This window comes from Tursiops truncatus, chromosome 1 (genome assembly GCF_011762595.2).
Source record: "Tursiops truncatus isolate mTurTru1 chromosome 1, mTurTru1.mat.Y, whole genome shotgun sequence".
Classification (NCBI taxonomy): domain Eukaryota; kingdom Metazoa; phylum Chordata; class Mammalia; order Artiodactyla; family Delphinidae; genus Tursiops; species Tursiops truncatus.
Window position 1 is genome coordinate 160018450 of NC_047034.1, and position 18638 is coordinate 160037087.

Below are 18638 nucleotides of genomic sequence, written 5' to 3' on the forward strand. Positions count from 1 at the left end.
AGTCCTCACGACAACCCCTGCGGGGTACATGGTGGTGCCCCACTTTACACGGAAGCAAGCTGAGGCTCCCGGGGGGTGAAGAGACGTCCCCAGGCTCACACAGCCTGGAAGTAGAGGGTCCAACCCCAGGGCCGCTGGCCCCAAGCCCCCAGTCAGCACCTCTGGGGTCTCATGTTGGGACAGCAGCAAGACTGATGCGTGTGTCTGCAGCCGGCCCCGCTGTTCCCAGCTCTCCCACCCGAATAGCTGGGCCAGCAAGTGTTTTATCACTGAAATCAAATCCAATAAGTATTACCCCTTTGGAAGTCCACTGACAGTTCAGGCTCCTGTGAACCAGTCAGGAGGTGGTGGAGGAAAGAGGGCTGCAGGGCAGCGGAGGAGAGGGGTGGACTCTGAGTGTCTGATACTCTGGGCGCTACTGGCTCCCGCCTCCCTCCAGCTCCTTCCTCTCCAGCTTCTCTCACGGCCTCTCCCCATCACTCTCTCTCTCTCTCTCTGTGCATATTAATCTCTCCCTATCTTTTTTCTGTCTTGCTATCTGTGCCCTTTTTTTTCTCTGCCTCCACACTCCATTTGTTCTCCCTGCCTGTTTGAATTGTCTCTCTCTCTCCATCTCTGTCTGGATGTGTGCGCTAGGGCAGAGGTGGGGGGCTGTGAATATATTTTGTCATTCTCTTTATGCCTCTGTTACACTTTTATTTTTATACCTGTTCCCAAAGGCTCTCTTTCTTCCTCTCTGTGTGCGTTTGCATGTATGTGTTTCTGTATCTTTCTCTTTTTATGTATTTTTCTGCCTTTACCTCCCTCTACGTGTCTTTTTTCTTTTTCTTTCCTTCCTTCCTTCCTTCTTTCTTTTTTTCTTTATTTCCTTCTTTCCTTCCTTCTTTCTTTCTTTCTTTCTTTTCTTTCTTTCTTTCCTTCTTTTTCTTTCTCTTTCTTTTTTTGTTTTCCCCTCTCTGTGTGAATCTCTTTCCTTTTTCTCTCCCCACAGCTTGTGGCCCTCTCTTTCTCCCTCACCTCTCCTTGTACTTGCTTCCTCTTTCCATTGGTCTCTGTCTCTGTCTCCCTCTGTCTCTCTATCTCCGCCCTGTCATGGAGGAGCACAGGGGATGATGAGCACACAGAGCCGCTGGGTGGGAAGGAGCTGACGTGCCGGAAGTGTGGACGAGAGCCTCCAAGCTGGGGGAACAGCCTGTGTGAAAACTGATTGTGTGGATTCATTCTGATTGGAGATTCAAAGAGAAGAAAGTCCTGGACTGCTATGGAAGTGAGGGCAGAGGGAGGCCTAACCCAGCCAGCACGGGGCAGGGCCAAGAGGACTTTGAGGAATCAGGGCCAACTTCTTGGAGGAGGAGGCACTCAAGCTGGGTCCTGACGTTTGGTGGAATGTGGAGATAAGCACAAGGGCTCGCTTAGCCCAGGGAAGAGTCTGAGCAAAGGGCTGGCAGTGGGGCACCTTGGTCAGGGATCCTGAGGACAAGCTTTGTTGGCCTGGTGCACTGGTCACCAGAAAGGAAGTGGTGGGAGCCGAGGCTGCAACGCAGGTGGTGGCCGATGGGGTCAAGAGGCAGAGCCTCGAGTGCCAGGTTATGACCCTGCAGTGGGGGCCCCTGAAGGTCTTGAAGGAGAGGAAGGTCAGCAGCAGTGAGCAAGATGGACGAGGAGAGGCGGGGTGGGAGGGGACACCTCAGGCAGGGGACCTGGGGAGGAGGCCATCTCATTAGGCAAGGACAGAGGAGAGATGAAGCCCGAACCAGGGTGAATGGGTGAGCGTGGAGGAGGGGCAGAGAATACTACCACTACTATTACTACTACGGCTAATATCAGACACTGTATACTAAGCACTTACTACTGAGTGCCAGGCACTTATGCTAGTTTCCTATTTAATCCTTACGACTACCCAGTGGAATTGGTACAAATGTTCATCCCATTTTACAGACGTGTAACTGAGGCTCGAAGATGCTAAGGAAAGTGATGAACCTGGTGATGCACCCCCAAACGCCCCTCCAGGAATGAGCGCTGTCCCTCCCACACCCGCCCGCCCCCGCTGCTGGCAGGGCTATGGAAGGGCGCTGTGTTGGGACCCCCGCAGGGGGTTGCCAGGCTGGCCTGAGGTCCTATCCGCTCGCTGAGGTAGCATGTGCCCAGAGGTGACCACCTCTTAGCTGGCCTGCAGCTCCCTAGGCCACCTGCCTGAGCTGGTGCTTGGGATGACACTGCTTGGCCGGGAAATTGGGGCCAACTTGGCGGGGCAGAGCCGGGGCTCTCATGGAGGATCAGACAAAGAAGCACTGCTTCCTGGCCCCTGGGGCCCCTAGAGCACAGCCCAGGGAGGAGAGGCTCGGACCAGCACCTCATTCTTCAGAGGAGGGAACAGGGCCTGGGGATGCAGTCCTCCGGCCACAGCTGGTCAGAGCCGGGGAGGAGAGGAAACACATCTGTGAAGTGGAGACATCAGAGTCCAGGACTGTTCATTAGATTTCCGGGCTGAAGTCCCTGGTTTCTGCCCCTGGTGCTGGAGGATGACACCCAGACACTCCTCCTTCCCCCTGTCAACTACAGATTGGCACTTGTCACCTACTCTACAGGATTAAATCAGGTGCCACCGAGGCCGCTGACCTTCAACACCCCCCGAAAGGAGTTCAGGCTGGAGATCAGGAATGAGGCACTCTGTGCTCTGAGAAAGACTGGCAGAATGGGTCTTCAGATAGTTAGATATTTTCAGGAGCTGACTTCATGAGCCCAATTCTTGCATCTTCTCATATCTAGAAAAGCACTAAATTCCTTCACGGTGACATCTGTTCCTCGTGACTAGCAGTGACCCTCATGAGACCTTCTGCAAAAATACGTGCTTGACTGCATGTATTCCCCCTTCAGCAAAATCACACATAGATTGAACTTCCCCCTCTACCTCTTTGGAGCAGTTTCTCAGAGCTATCTGAAGTGCCCTCTCCCGGGCTGCAGTCCTCACTTTGCCCCCAATAAAGCTTAACTAGCCACTCTCATACTGTGCATTTTTTTAAGTTGACACCCCTTAGCCTAATTCTCCTGAGTGTCTAATAGCAGGTCAATCAGGCTCACCCCCTGTCCCTGGCACATTCCCCCCCCCCACCTCTAGGCAGTGTGTTCTGTGCCTCATCCCTGGGGATTTGCACTGCACCAGAGGGTACATGAAACTACAGAAGAAGCAGCTGCACTTTTTTTTTTGTTTCAGGTGACAAGGAATGTAAAACATATTTTTGAATTAGAATAAAGATAGAAATATCACGGAGTAGATTGCAAGTCACATGAATTTTAAAGGTAAACACAAGACTTCAAGAGTTTTTCCCTAGGAAAAGTTAAGAAGCATGGGTGGAGAAAAGATCTTTGGAAGCACAGGGCTATGGGCTCATCCCCATCATTACAGGTTAGCAGTCGTACAAACTTGGGTAACTTGTGTTGCCTCCCTGGGCCTCAGTTTCTTCATCTGTTAAATGGGCAGAGGTGCTTTGGATGAATAGGAACTGGGACCCAAGTTCTCCTGGCAGGTAGAACCCAAATACATTGGATTAAAGGAAAAGAGAAGAATTTGTTTCTGGAGGTGGGTGCCTGGGGATAAAGAAGGAAGTAATGATGTGGGGTGGGAGGTGCTGCCTGCGTCGTGTTCCTTCCCTTCCCAGCCTCAGGGACAGGTTTCCAGTTCCATGGGGAGACAGGCGAAGGCCGGAGCTTGGCTATATTCATGACACGCTGTGTGAGCCTCAGCTTCTGAGCAGTGCAGCTCAGGGGCCAGGTAGCATCCAGAGAGAAGAGATGGGGCATTCTCCCCAGAGCAGGCCACCCGCCCAGCACCTCCTGGGCCTTCTGGGGTCACTGCCTATTGGAGCAGGGAGAGACCTCAGCCCTCAGCAGAGGCGCAGGCTCCCGGAGACAGCACTGGTGGCAGAAGTCGGGGTGCCCGCCGAGGGCCTGCAGGGGTCAGTGGTCCAGGAGGAGGCCAGGTGGACGCTGAGGATGGACGGAGCCTTGAGCCTGCCCACTGTGGATGCTCAGAGCCAATAGGGGAGACCCAAGCAGGAAGTGAGGTTCTGCGGTTGTTGGTTAACGGGCCCCCTTTATTTCTTGCAGGTGGGGGAGGCTGAGGCATCCTTGTTGCCAGGAGGATAACCTTCCAGGAGAATAACCTTCTGAGGGATGCGATGCGCTGAGAGATGCTAGCAGGTGCTTCTAGGAAAAGGGATCCATTGTGAAATCTGCGAGGGTAACTGCATTAGTGTTTTGTTTTTGCCTTTGTTTCTCTTCTGTAACAACCTCAAAACCTCAGGAGCTGATGGCTGCAAACATTTATCTTTCTTGCTTGTGAGTCAGTGGGCTGCCTGGGGTGGGGTTTGCTTCAGGCTTTGGGTGAGCTCCAGGGCTGTTCCTCGGCCTCTCCTGGACCCAGGGGCTCCCCGTCCTCTTGGGGCCCATGGCCAACATGCGAGGAGGGTGAGCGCATGAGCGAACCGCGTCTCTTAAGGCTGAGACGCGGAACTGGCAAGTGTCACATTCCATTGGCCACCGTGATTTCCATGGCCACACGGAACATCAAAGGAACAGGAAATGTGCTTTGCCCACTCCAGGGTCATGTGGCTGAGGGAGGGAGGGGGGAACTGGGAACGAATCCCACCTGCCACCTTAACACTGCAGACTTAGGCCCCTCGTGCAGAGTCAGGGAGCCCCCTAGGCCTCATGGGTCTCTATGGGGTCCCCAAGTCCTCCCGACTCCTTACCCTTCCTATGAGGTGAGCTGGCTTGAGCCGTTTCTCGGGCACTGTGGGATGGCCAGTCTCCCAGGGCTTAGGGTCCTGTGACCCTGCTCCCTCTGTTTCCCCGATTCTGCTCAATGTTACCCCGCTCCTCCCTCTGCAAGTCTCTCTCCATCCTGCCCTACACTGAGCTTGGGGCCCAAGCTGGAATTCTCCAAACCCTCTCTCCTGCCTGGCGAAACAAAGGGCCATCTATTTTGAGTTTCTATTTTCAGTATCACAAAACATGATTGAAGATTTATTACTGTTATTCTTCTTGTTGTTGTTTTGCCTCAAACAGGATGCACTGCTTTCCCCCACCTGCCTGGGTGAGGCAGAGAGAGCTCCACAGAGATCCACCTCCTCCTGCCCTGCTGGAGCGGCCCCCAGGCAGTGTGCAGTGTTTTCTCCCACCCCATGAAGGTGTATTTGGCCCAGGAAATGATCTTTCCTGGAACATCTGTTACCTATCCTCTGACAGTGGCTGGGGTGGGAAGAGCCCTATAGGCTCTAGGATGCCTGTGAGGATTAAATGAAGGAAATTGTGTCAGGGCCCCTGGGCACTGATGGGAGCCCAGTTGGTGTTTGTTCTCCTTTTCTTTAGAGAATACCCCACCTTAGGTGACCCTTTAATGACTGTCCAAGCCAGGACATTTGAGAGAGCAAGAGGATACCGCTATGAATCACACCCAGACAACAGGCATAAACTGGGACTGTCCCAGGCCAAGTGGGATTTGTGGCTGCCCTACCCTTATCACAGACTCTGATGCCTCTGCTCCCTCCCTCTCACCTCCGTGGGGAAGGGCAGGGTGGGGTTGTGGATAGGAAGGCCCCATGCCCATCTGCAGAGCACAAGCTGCCTCCTGGCCCTGGTGGGTGAGTCCCTGTGAAACGGGAGGGAAGGGGGCAGGGCACAACCTCTGAAAGAATGACATAGCCTGAGGACATGACATAAACTGATTAGAATCAAATGGGTCCAAGATGGCGGACAAGTCAACTTCCACTCACTGTGACACATCAGGAGGCTAAATGACACACCCACAGGCACCATGACAGTTCCAAGGCCAACCACAGGATCAAAAAGTGGGCGGTGGCCCAATTCCTGGAAATCCCCGCCCCTTCCTGAAATAGCTGGAATACTCCTCCCACTCATTAGCCTATGAAATCACCCACTCCTATAAAAACTGACAACCCCATACCCTGAGGCCTTTCTCCCTTTCTGAGATGGCCCACACTCTGTCTGTGGAGTGTGTTTCTCTCTAAATAAATCCACTTTAAAAAAATTTATTTATTTATTTATTTTGTGGCTGCATTGGGTCTTCGTTGCTACACGCGGGCTTTCTCTAGTTATGGTGAGCAGGTGCTACTCTTTGTTGCGGTGCACGGGCTTCTCATTGTGGTGGCTTCTCTCATGTGGAGCACAGGCTCTAGGCACACGGGCTTCAGTAGTTGTGGTATGTGGACTCAGTAGTTGTGGCTTGTGGGCTCTAGAGCGCAGGCTCAGTAGTTGTGGTGCACAGGCCTGGTTGCTCCACGGCTCGTGGGATCTTCCCGGACTAGGGCTCAAACCCGTGTCCATTGGCAGACTTAACCACTGTGCCACCAGGGAAGTCCCAATAAATCCACTTGTTACCTATCGCTTTGCCTCTCACTGAATTCTTTCTGTGATGAGACATCAAGAACCTGAGCTTCATTAAGTCCTGAAACCAGGTGTGTGATCTCAGTTGGAAGACTCAGGGTTTTGGCGGGTTTGAGTCCCGGCCACGTGGGTTCAAGTCCCAATCTGAGGTGCACGGTTTCACGTGGGGTGGGCAGGGGCTGTGGAAACCAGCCAGGACTCAGATTCTGACAGACCATCCAACCTTGCCTTCTGCCTCTCCAGGTAAGTGTGCACTCAGGGACGGAACATGGGCATACACCTGCTGGACCCCAGCCTTCCACCCCTCCACCATGAGCTGATCCTGAAAGCTGCTGTTCTTGGCCCTTTGCGACAGAAGTAGAAATGCCCTTGGGAGAGGTCTGTGCCCCCCAGGGCTCCACCTGCAGACCCTCCTGCCCCCTCATGGCGCACAGCAGCTGACTACTCCAGGCCTCTGCAGAGAAGGGACCCGACTTCCCTGGATGAGCTGGGCTGACTGTGGGCAGCCCTTGGTCAGACCTGGCTCAGATCATGGCTCTGCCACTGTGTGACTTAGAGCAGGTCACCCCACCTCCCTGAGCCTCTGTTCCCTCATCTGCAGAGTGAGTATAATAGCACCTTTCTCCCAGGACTGTTAGGAAAACCTAGTGGGTCCCTTGAAATCAGAATCTCATTTCTGCCCCGACAAGGTCAACCCCACCAGCCTCTGAGCAAACACATATGCACGCACATGTGCACACACACCAGGCACGTATGTATGCAGCCACAGAATGCATCTAGAATGCATTCCCCCCTTTGGTTCCCCAATCCTCCCCATCCTCCAGGAGCCCAGCTCAGACCCTCCTTCTTCAGGGTGTCTCAAGACTAGCTAGAGCACTGGCTTTTCTGGAGGATCCTACTCACAGCCCACCCTCTCCCCATTCTGCACTCTCAAACCTTGAATGGGCCTCCACGATCCATGTGTCACCTTATCCCTTCATTAGTTATACTTATATACCTAATTTATCCAGTCATACAAGAAACATGTAATAAGACCCTACAGTGTGCCAGCACTGTACTAAGTCATGGGGATCCAACACGAATGAGATTTGATTCCTGCCCTTAGGAGCTCTTGGTGTAGAAGGAGAGACATCTGTTTCACCTTGACCTCTAACCCTCAACCGCTGAGCAAAGATCAATCTAGAAGGGCCTTTTGGTGGTGGATTCTGGGCTGTCACAGAAAGATGATCCCACAGCACCTGGAGCCTCCTCTCCCTTGCACTGGTTCCAGCAACTTCCAGGCTGGTGTCTTAGGGAACTGGCGGAGGCACGGCCACCTCTCTCTCCCTGGGAGCGCTAATCACTACTCACCTGCTGCTCTGGGGAATGATTACCTGTCAAGGTTCATTTGAGCCTGTGGTCTCCCAGAGACTCTCCCATCCCCCACCAGGCGGTCCTGATGGCAGCCGAGGAGCTGCTCCGGATGTTAAGGGAGTGAAATTACTTCTCTCCCACCTCCTTGTTTGATGTAGCAGGTGGGCACTGGGACACCTCAGTCCTGTCAGACCTGACAGTGGAACTGCCACAGTCAGACCAGCCGTGGGAGGTGAACAGTGAGGAGTCCAGGAAATCGTGGAGATTGTCTGCCACGCAGCCCTTCTCAAATCAGACTGGCTCAGTGAGTGATTTCAGACTCTGCAAATTGCATCTTGAGCTCTTCTTGCCCTGACTCGCAGCAGGCCTGTCACTGTGCTTCTCTCAGACTTCAGCTCCTACAGCTCTCTCCAAGACCATCACCACTAGAGACAGCAGGTCTGGGCTTGAATATCCAGGTGGTAACTGGTGTGCCACTGCCAGCAGGTTAATGGTGGTGCAGGAAAATGGGAATAATAATTGTTTTAATTGGGTCCATTCCATTTCTGTTACAAGAAACACACATCCAAACTGGCTTAAACTTAAAGCTCAAAAAAAAAAAAAAAGGAATTTATAAGCTCATGTAACTGAGCACTTTAAGGGAATTCAGGTATAGCTGGATCAAGGTGCTCAGCTAAGGTTGTCAGGCATCCATTACACCCCATCTTTTGGCTCTGCTTTCCTCTGAGTAGGCTTCATTCCCAGATAGCCCCTCTCCTCCTGGAGGTTCCCAGCAGCTTCAGGAGAAAAGAGCACTCTGCTTACTCAGTATTCCCACAGAGTCCCCGGATGGAGTCTCATTAGTCAAGGCTGAGTCATGTGTCTACCCTTGAACCCATTACTGTGGCCTGGTTCCCATGTTGACCATGACTCTGCACTCTGCACATTTGCACGTGCTGTTGCTGTCACCTGGAGTGCCCTTGTCCTTCATCTTCCCATCCGCATCTCCTAATCACCAAAACCAAGGTCAGCCCCCCTCCTCATGGATGCTTGCCCCACCCCATCCCCCAATCTGCTTCGGGCTCCCCTACTCTGAGTCCCTGTTGCGTTCTCTCTTGGCATGTATCATGTGATCATTATGGATTTATGTGCTGATTCTCATTTCACTGTAAATGTGATGAAATTGAAGGTAGGAGCTCAGTGTTGCCCACCACTGGCCCTCAGCACAGGCTCAGGTACACAGTAGGTGCTCAATAAATGTTTGCTGAAGGAGGAAATGGTTAGTGGGGTGTGCAGAGGTTCTGGCACACGTTCCGAAGGCAGAGGATTAGGGCTTGAACTGGTTAGTGGCTGGGGGGAGGGAGACTGAAACAAGACACATCCAGCGAGAAAGGTGAGGTCATCCCAGCCACTCCCTCCCTCTGCGAGCTCAGGCTCTGCTCCAGGAATCTGAGGACTGACTGACCGGTGAGGTGGCCCCACCTTGCTCAGCCTTGAACTCTCAGTCACCCACCTGCTATCCACACTTGAGTAGTCCATGAGACGTCAGCCTCAAAACTGGGTTACAATTCTCTTTTGCATCTGGGAGGGGAAAACAGAGCCACTCCTCACAGTGAAGAGAACTCTGGCAAGGACAAAATCTCTCCTGGGCACTTGGAGGAGGCCATGGTTTTGCTGAGCAGCCCTGGAGGGAGGGCGGCCAGAGCCCGGCTTCCTCAGCCTGCTCTTCCGCTTACGGCCGTGTGATCTTAGGCGAGGCATTGCCCTGTCTGTGGCTCAGTTTACCCTTCTGACAAGTGGGGGTGACAACCTGCTGTATTAGTTTCCTAGGGTTGCTGTAACAAAGTGCCACAAACTGGGTGACTAAAAGCAATAGAAACTTATTGTCTCACAGTTCTGGAGGCTAGAGGTCCAAAATCAAGGTGTCAGCAAAGCCATGCTCCCCCGAAGCCTCTGGGGAGCAGCCATCCTTGCCTCTTCCAGCTTCTGTAGCCTGGGCGTTCCTCGGCTTGTAGATGCCTACTCCAGTCTATGCCTCCATCTTTACATGGCATTCACCCTGGGCATCTCTGTGTCCAAATTTCCCTCTTCTTACAAGGACATCAGTCCTGTTGGATTAAGCCTACCCTAATGACCTCATCTTAATCTGATTACGTCTGTAAAGACCCTATTTCCAAATAAGTCTCATTCATAGGTACTGGGCTTAGGGCTTCCCTCTACCTTTTTGAGGGACACAAACCCATAATACCACTTATCTGGATTTTTGAGATAATTAGGAAATGAATGTGAGAGCATAGCACAATCGTGGGCCACTGAGAAGATGAGGAGCCTGGACTGGCGACTGTTCTGGGGTCCCTGCCGGGCCCATGACTCTGTGCCCTTTGATTTCCTGCTTCCTGCAGCCTCCTGAGAAGGGGGCCCTGGTCACTCAGAAACGTTAGCACCGCTCAGGTGAGGAGATGCGATGCATTGGCCGTGTCTCCTGATTCTCCTGCTGTCACGCTTAATGCAGGCTCCAAGCCTGGCCACTCAGTCACTGTCATGGAACATTCCAGAGCTAGCACCTGGGTCCTTCCCACTAATGAGGCTCTTCTCGGAGACTCAGTCCTCACCCCAATCTTGTTTCTCTTTGCCCTTTCTGTCACATCCAGGAAAAAGGTGGTGTTCGTCTGTCAGCCAGAGGAAAACTGGTGCCTTGCTGAGGTGACATTCTCTAGGGGCTGTCTTTCTGGTGTGGCGCTTTCTGAGGGAATCATAACCGTGGTCATCGTGTGGTGCCTTTCCCATCCTGTGGCTGTGTGTGGCATGAGCTGCAGCAGCTTCTTGATTCATAGATTTAGGAAATGCATTGAATTCCTTGAGAAAGATGAAGTCAAGTCAGCCTCTGAGATGAAAACCATAGGCGATTGATCATATGGGTAATTCAGTGTAATAAGCTTTGAAAAATAATGGAGCTTGTGCTCAAGATAGGAGACTCTAAGTATTCCTGTATTTCCCAGGATCCTTTGCAGTTAGGTTGTCACCATGTGACGAGTTCTGGCCAATGGACTGAGAGCAGAAGTAATATACTTGTTCCCGGATTGAGGTAGTTAAGAGTGGGTGTGATGCCTGCATTCCTCTCTTCCTTTGCAGTGGTGACCACAGGGTCCCAGATGGGAGAGACAGACCTTGTCTACATTGTCCATTTCTGGTCCCAGTACAGAGAAAAATAGGAGGTACATAGAAGGTATTCAATAAATCCAGGATGCATGAGCAGATGAAGGAATGCATGAAATACTGAAGTTTCTACATAAATTTCCAATTTCTCTTCATTAAGCAATTGAAAGAAAAACCTTCATCCAGGTGCGGCTTGAAAACATCTTCTGCCTTTCTCTGTCTTGCCTGGTCCAAGTTCCATGGACACTTTCCTGGAGAGTCCTGCTCCCCTGCTCCCACTCTTATGTCTCCTGAGTTTGTTTCCTTGAATCCTCCTCACATGGGCTTTCACAAAAGCAAAGTTTTTAAATTCCAGTGAGGTTCAACTTAATCAATGTTTTCTTTTGATGGTTCACACTTTTGGTGTCAAGTCTAAGAATTCTTTGCCTAGCCTTAGATCATGAAGACTTTCTCCTAAAAGTTCTTCTAAAAGTTTTATGTCTTACCTTTATGTGTATGATCCATTTTGAGTTCTGTATGAAATGTATCGAGGTTAATTTTGTTGTTTATAGATGTGCAATTGCTGCAGGTCTGCTTGTTGAGTGGGCTATCCTTCCTCCATGGAATTGCTTCCTCCATGGAATTGCAATTGAGCACATTTGGGTGGGTCTTGCTAGGATTTTGATAACAACTGTGTTAAACCTGTGTATCAGTTTGGTGAGAATTGATATCTTTACTATGTTGAGTATTCAAATCCATGAGCACAGTCTGTTTCTCCATTTATGTATTTAGGTCTTCTAAAATTTCTTTTATCAGTAATTTATAATTTTCAGCATACAGATTCAGGACACGTTTTGTTAAGTGCATAGCTATATGTTTCATTTTCTTTGATACAATGGTAAATAGTATTGTATTTTTAATTTTTGTGTCTGCGTGTTTTGTTAGCTTATAGAAATATAATTGGTTTTTGTGCATTGATTTTGTATCCCAAGACCTTGCTGAACACACTTAGTTCTGGGAGGTATTTTGCAGATTCCTTCGAATTTTCTACACAGGGAACTCGTCATATGCAAATAGAGATAGTTTTATTTCTTCTTCTCTAAACTGTATGTCTTTTATTTCTTTTTCTTACCTTATTGCAGTGGATATAAATTTCAGTACTTTATTAAATAGGAGAGAGAAGAGCAGACATCCTTGCCTTGTTCCTAATGTTGGTCAGAAAGCATTCAGTGTTTCACCATTAAGTAAGTTAGATGTAGGTGTTGCGCAGACATTCTTTATTTTCTTAAAGAGACTGCATATCCCTGACGTGGTGGTAAAATTAACTCAGCATTATTTACTGAACACCTCCTATGTGCTGGGCACTGTGCTGGGGCTGGACTTAGTGATAAAGACATGTGTCCTGGTTCCTGCCTTTGGGGAGTGGAAGTTCTAGAAACAGAGTTCTCAGCTGCTTTGTCAGTGGTGTCTTAAGCTCTCAGCCCTTCTGATAATGCTGGGGCTTTAGGGGGCCTCATAGAGGCATTTGCTGCCCTGATTCTAAAGCCACCAGAGAATCCAGGGCACGGTGGATGGAGAAGTGGTCTCCCCTTTATCACTGATAAAGCTGTTGCTGGAGGATAGGGCTCATACCTGTGAGCCTGTGGACCCCTACTGCAAGCTCCAGGATTAGACGGTGTTCACCCCACCATCAGAGGCACCACTGGACCCCCAAAGGCTTCCTCAAGGTCCAGGTTTTGGGGCCCATTGCTATAAAACCTCCGGCAGTGGGAAAGCAGGACAGATGGCAAACTCCCCGAAGACAGCCAGGCTCCCAAAGAGAGAGCAAGAAGGGTCGGGCCCTGTGAATTGGTCCTGCTCCTCCTCAAACTCCCCAGCTCTGTGGGAAGGGGAGGCCAGAGCGTCTGTGGGACACCCCTCCCGGAGGACACTAGGAGTGGGAGGAAGCCTCCTCCCAGCTCTAAATAACGAAATAATAGGACGACCACTCATGGAACATCGCTCTGTGCTAAGCAGGGTGGTCATCATCTTACAGAGGAAGAAATGGGAGAACAGAGGTTTAGAAAAATCAACTCACTTCCCAGGGGTTTGGAGGTGAGAATTGGAAAGTGGACCCAGGTATGACCCTCAGTCCTCGATCTTCACTGCCCCCCACAGTGACCACACCAGGTTCCGGACCCTGCTGGCCTCTCTCCCAGCCTCCTGGGGCTCATTGGATGCTGACCAGCTCTGAGAGCAGAAAGTGCTGCTTCCTTTTGAATTCCTACCTGACTCCTGGAAGATTCTGTCAGTTGGTCCTTGTTTTGCCTTCCAGAGCCTCACAGTGAGTTTAATCTCCTCAGTAACTGCAGAATACATTTAATAAACTCCATTAAAGTGTGTAATCTCATAGACAGGATGCAGAATTTCTGTGCTTCAGACTTTTTTTTTTCATAATTACTAGCACTATGGAAATTGCTGGGATTACAGACTCCACTGGAGACAGAGATGAACTGTGTCACCAAGAAAGTACAAATGAACTGCAACTCCCGCACAATAAGGTGGGCTTAGATTTGCATTAAATTAGGAGGCAGGTTCGTGCCCATTAACTCATGGGGACCAACAGTGACCTTTGAGGGTTTGTTTAGGAAATGGGGAAGGTGGGGAGGTGGAGGGGGTGGGGGTGGTGATTTGGTGGCAGGGCATTAAAAAAAATGATTTGTTAAATCTGAAAGGAACAATGGAGATCTAGGCTAATCCCATTTTCCAGGTGGGACAACATTTCTCTACCACTGTCACCCTTCCCCCCACCTCCCACCCCCAGGGAGGAGGGGGCCTGCCCTACAACTGTAGCTGGTCCATGGGAGACCTAGGACTAGGACACAGGCCTCCAATACCCTGCCCAGTGGCCCCAACACACCAAGGAATCCTGGTTCCCCTCAACTTTGGTGATAAAAATGGCCACCAGATGGTCATCAGGTGATCAAGAAACACCCATGTTGGCCAAAGAAGAGCCTGTCTTCAGTTTGGATCCTATCATTAAACATCTGCCCTGTGCTATGTGCTGGGTCAGGGGTTTTCTCATGTGATCCCCTCAACAGCCCTATGTGATACCGATCTCCATTTTACAGATGGGAAAACTGAGGCTCAGAGTGATAAAGATGCTTGTCCAAGGCCACCCTGTTAGTCATTCATAAGACTGGACTTCAAACTCAGGACTCTCTGACTCCACTACCAACATTTTATGTAGCTGGAGTTTCTCGTGCTGGTCAGGCAAACAGGTTCATCTCACAAAACAATGCCAGTCGGTTGGTTGTATCTGCTTGATATGTTGCCTTGGAAAGGAGTTTGGGGCTGAATTCAAGGTCAGAAAGAAAGAGTGCTGGGATGGATGCCACGGCAGTACAGAGGAAGGACATGAGTGCCTGCATTTGCCATTCATGCTGAAACCTCACACATGCCAAAACCCACTGGGTCACATGTCAGGTGGGACAGGGTACCTGTGAGTGCTGCCTGCTCTTGCCTGTGATGGCCGTGCAGTCTTCTTCTACTCTCAGGCTCTGGGTCCCCCAGTTCTCTGCTCCATGGGGACACTGCCTTGCCATGTCCCTGGGTTAGCACTGGGACTGAAAGAGATCAGGGGTGAGAAAGCACTTCATATCTAGATGAAAATGATGAAGGAGTGTCACAACTCCCCTCTCTCTAAACAAATGGAAGACAGCATATAAAGAAACATAGGGAGGGGAGGGTTTGTTTTCATTATTGTTTCCACCAGTCATCAGCCACAACTCCATCCATAAACTGAAGCATTTCTGCCAGGTACTGTGAAATCTAGACCCGAGCAAATGAGGAAACTGAGAACCCACATAAATTTCCTCAAACCAGTTTCCTTAACGTTCAATATCCCAGACGTGAATGGCTTATCCCAAAACCCTTTGCTTGAAGTTCTGACACCCAGAAAGACCCCCCAGGGAAGTGGTGAGCACCTCCAAGGGGAGTCATCCCACCTTGGGGGGCAAGTAAGCTGGGTATGTATCCTCCAACCCACTGTGGTTGAAGGTTGCTCCCAGCTCATGAATGCCCTGGCACTCCCAGCCGGCCCTCGTGTGGAGGCTACCACCCATGCTCACAGCCACGCCCACCAGCATGCTCTGCAGTGTGAGACCAAGGGGATGTGGGTGAGGCACCAACCACATCTGCACAAAGTGGGATGATGGAGGGAGAGGGGGCCTCTCTCTCCTTCCCAGTCCAGACCCATCTCTCTCACCCCCTTCCTAGCCATCCACACCCCACAGTAGAGGACACATTGCTAATCGGGTTCATTGTCAGCTCTGAGTGGGCATGGGCGCTGGCGTCAGGGTCACACATCCCCTCCCTCACAACCTTCTCTTCCACTTCCTGTCCCTGTCTGTGATGCATCATGAGCAGAGAAGGGCCACCGTCCAGGCAGGAGGGGGTCCCTCAAGTCAAGACACAGAGCAACCCAGACACAGAGATAACAAGGCTGTGTGACAACAGAGGCACAGATTGGAGTGATGCAGTGACAAGCCGAGAAATGCCAAGGATCAACAGACACCACGAGAAGTCAGCAAGAGCCAAGGATCAACAGACACCACGAGAAGTCAGCAAGAGCCAAGGATCAACAGACACCACCAGAAGTCAGCAGGAGCCAAGGATCATCAGACACCACCAGAAGTCAGCAGGAGCCAAGGATCAACAGACACCACCAGAAGTCAGCAGGAGCCAAGGATCATCAGACACCACCAGAAGTCAGCAGGAGCCAAGGATCAACAGACACCACCAGAAGTCAGCAAGAGTCAAGGATCAACAGACACCACCAGAAGTCAGCAAGACTCAAGGATCAAGACACCACCAGAAGTCAGCAGGACTCAAGGATCAACAGACACCACCAGACGTCAGCAGGAGTCAAGGATCAACAGACACCACCAGGAGTCAGCAGGAGTCAAGGATCAACAGACACCACCAGCAGTCAGCAGGAGCCAAGGAAGGGTTCTTCTTGAAATCTCAGAGGGAGCGTGGTCCTGCCAACACCTTGATCTTGGACTTCTGGGCTCCAGAACTGTGAGACAATAAATTTCTATTGTTTTAAGTTAAAAAAAAAGAAAAAGAAAAAACACAGAGCAGAGGGTAACACGCTTACAAGGGACTGGTCTCTTTGGTGGACGTGGCAAAACACGGTGGCACTGTCAACGATGTCACCAGCATAGCCCTGGCGTGGGGAAGACTTGGTGGCCTTTGAGGCTCTGGATACTTTCAAGTGGACTCTTGTAAATTCCACAGTGACGCAAGCCCCAGCGCATGAAGCAGCAGCGCTCGGAGCCCGTGACCTTGGCAGGTGGGCAGCCGCCCCTTCACTGCGGAGCTCATGGCTGCACGGCCGTCCCGGCTGGAGGACCTGGGGGTCCTCAGGGCGAGGTGACCCTGCGCGTGCCCCTCCCCACACTGGGCGCCCCCCAACACCACCCCCTCGTTTCCTCTCCACCGGCAGGTCAGGTCGGGGCTCTGGGCCCGCGGCCGTCAGCGCAAACCTGGAGGAGCCGCGGGGAGGGAACTGCGGCCGCGCCTTTCTTCCTCTTCCTTCTGCCGCCTCAGCCACCTTGTCCCCGGCCACACATCAGGCCAGCGCTCCGGGCTCATAATTTCAAAGGCCTTTTACCTTTTCTAGGTCAGGATTTTCTTGCTTTTAGCCAGAGGCCACTGCAGAATTTACAGAACGAGGAGCCAGCGCAACACGGTCTTCGGAGGACGGAGCTCGCGGGGCTGACGGGCGGCTCCCCCCCCACCCGGTCTCTGCCCGCTCCTCCCGCAGCGGCGGCGGACACAGCCGCATCGGGCGGGGCTGTGATTCCTCTCTCCCGCGCGGGCTGAGCCCGGGGCACCGTCACCGCGCAGGGGCTGCTGGGGGCCGCGGGCGGAGCCGGAGGTGCTGGACGGAGGGCAGCGCCGCGGGCGGGGGCTCGGGGTCCACCGCCTGCTCTGTCCCCTGAGTGGCCGCGTGCCTTGTGGCCGGGAGGCACACCGCTTCGGGCCTCACGTCCCAGCCAGGACAGGGGACAGAAGCACACCCCGTGCGGCTGTGGCCAGGGTTCAGTGAGGCGATGCAGATGAGGTCTGTGTGCCTGGCTTCCAGAACTTTCCATGAGACCCCAATCGCCTGGTGACGGAAAGTTAGGAAGCTGATAGTAATTTTGTCTCTCTCTCACTGAACCGCGAACCTGGACCCTGAGGTGAGGTCCGGGAACTGTACCGGGAGAAAGGAGAGATGCGGCTCCGCCCTGACTGACCGGGGCTCCCGCGGGTCGGCGGGGCTCCCGCGGCCGGATCGAGGCCCGGCCTGGCCAGCGGGGGCTGCGGCCTCCGCAGTGGAGCACTGCTGGGTTGGCTGAGTCACAAACGCCCGAGCGCTTCCCGATTTCTTCCTGCGGCCGCAGGACTCTGAAGCTGAGGCCGGGGCCCCTCAGTCCTCCTGGGGGGCCGGTGTGAGCGAGTCAGCAGGGCCCTCCCCACCCAGGAAGCTGCCCCTATCAGGGTCCTCGGCCCAGGGATGGGGTCCAGGGGGAGGAGCAGGGCGGGGGTGGAGCCGAGGGCAGAGACTGGACGAGTCATTCCCCCCTGAGCCTCGCCTGACACCCCGGAGAAGGGCGGTGGTGGTTCGGGCCGCAGGGCTGCTGGGGGGCGGCCTGGGTCACGTGTGCAGAGGTCAGCGAGGGCTGGCACCACCGGGAGAGCCTGGGCGTGGTGGGAAAGGGGTGCGCTAACTGGGACAGCCGTTCCCAGAGGTGGGAGTGCGCAGACTCACCCCCGGGTGTGGTTAAATACAGACTCCCAGACCCCACCCCATCCCACAGGTCCTGGTGCCTGGGTCTGGGGAGGGTCCAGGGAATCTGCATGTTCACAAGCCCCTCCTCCATTCGGGAGGCTACCGACCACACTTTGGGGACCCTGAGGTGTCTTCTCGGGGCTTGGGCAGGAACTGGAGGACACTGAGTGGGCCAGGCGTCCGGCAGGTGACGGATGAAGGTGGCAGGGGGCAGGGGTGACCCAGGGCAAATCACTGCCCCTCTGAATCTCGGTTTCCTGATCTAAGAAATCAGAGGGGGGCTTCCCTGGTGGCGCAGTGGTTGAGATTCCGCCTGCCGATGCCGGGGACACGGGTTCGTGCCCCGGTCCGGGAAGATCCCACATGCCGCGGAGCGGCTGGGCCCGTGGGCCATGGCCGCTGAGCCTGCGCATCCGGAGCCTGTGCTCCGCAATGGGAGAGGCCACAACAGTGAGAGGCCCGCGTACAGCTAAAAAAAAAAAAAAAAAAAAAAAAAGAAATCAGAGGTAATGCTAACCCTCCCTCAGGGGATGGCGTGAGGATTGCACTTAGACCCACCCCTGAGTCTGTGCTCAGTAAACGTCTCTGTCGCCGCTCTCTGTAAATGCCCTCCCTGTCATCTGGGCACAGGCCGCCTGCCCAGAGGTCAGCCCCAGGGACAACATGGCCATTGCCTAGGTCTGGCACCCTCTGAGACCCCCAGGATGGGAATAAGTAGGCCCAAGTGCCAGCCAACCCTCCCCTGGTGGTGTCCTGGAAAATAAACCCCATTTCCTGGTGACCCAGATGAAAAACATATTGCTTGGAAAGTGCTGTTCAAACAGAATCACCCAAACCATTCATCATCAGAGCCGGCATCTCACGGCGGACATCTGGCGAAGGTGTCAATTGTCATAATTAGTTAGACCTTCCCCAGATTCCTGGCACTGCAGTCTGTCAGCAGGAG

General features: G+C 52.7%; 1 long non-coding RNA gene across 1 annotated transcript; it reads right to left on the bottom strand.

Moving 5' to 3' along the window:
- Nucleotides 1-4215: 4215 nt before the first annotated feature.
- LOC117312088 (uncharacterized) lies at nt 4216-16936 on the bottom strand. Its single transcript, XR_004526242.2, has 4 exons — nt 16529-16936; nt 14352-14477; nt 13140-13217; nt 4216-8234 (listed from the first exon to the last, which is right to left on the bottom strand). It is a non-coding gene; the product is annotated as an uncharacterized lncRNA (long non-coding RNA).
- Between the last annotated feature and the right edge of the window lie 1702 nt (nt 16937-18638).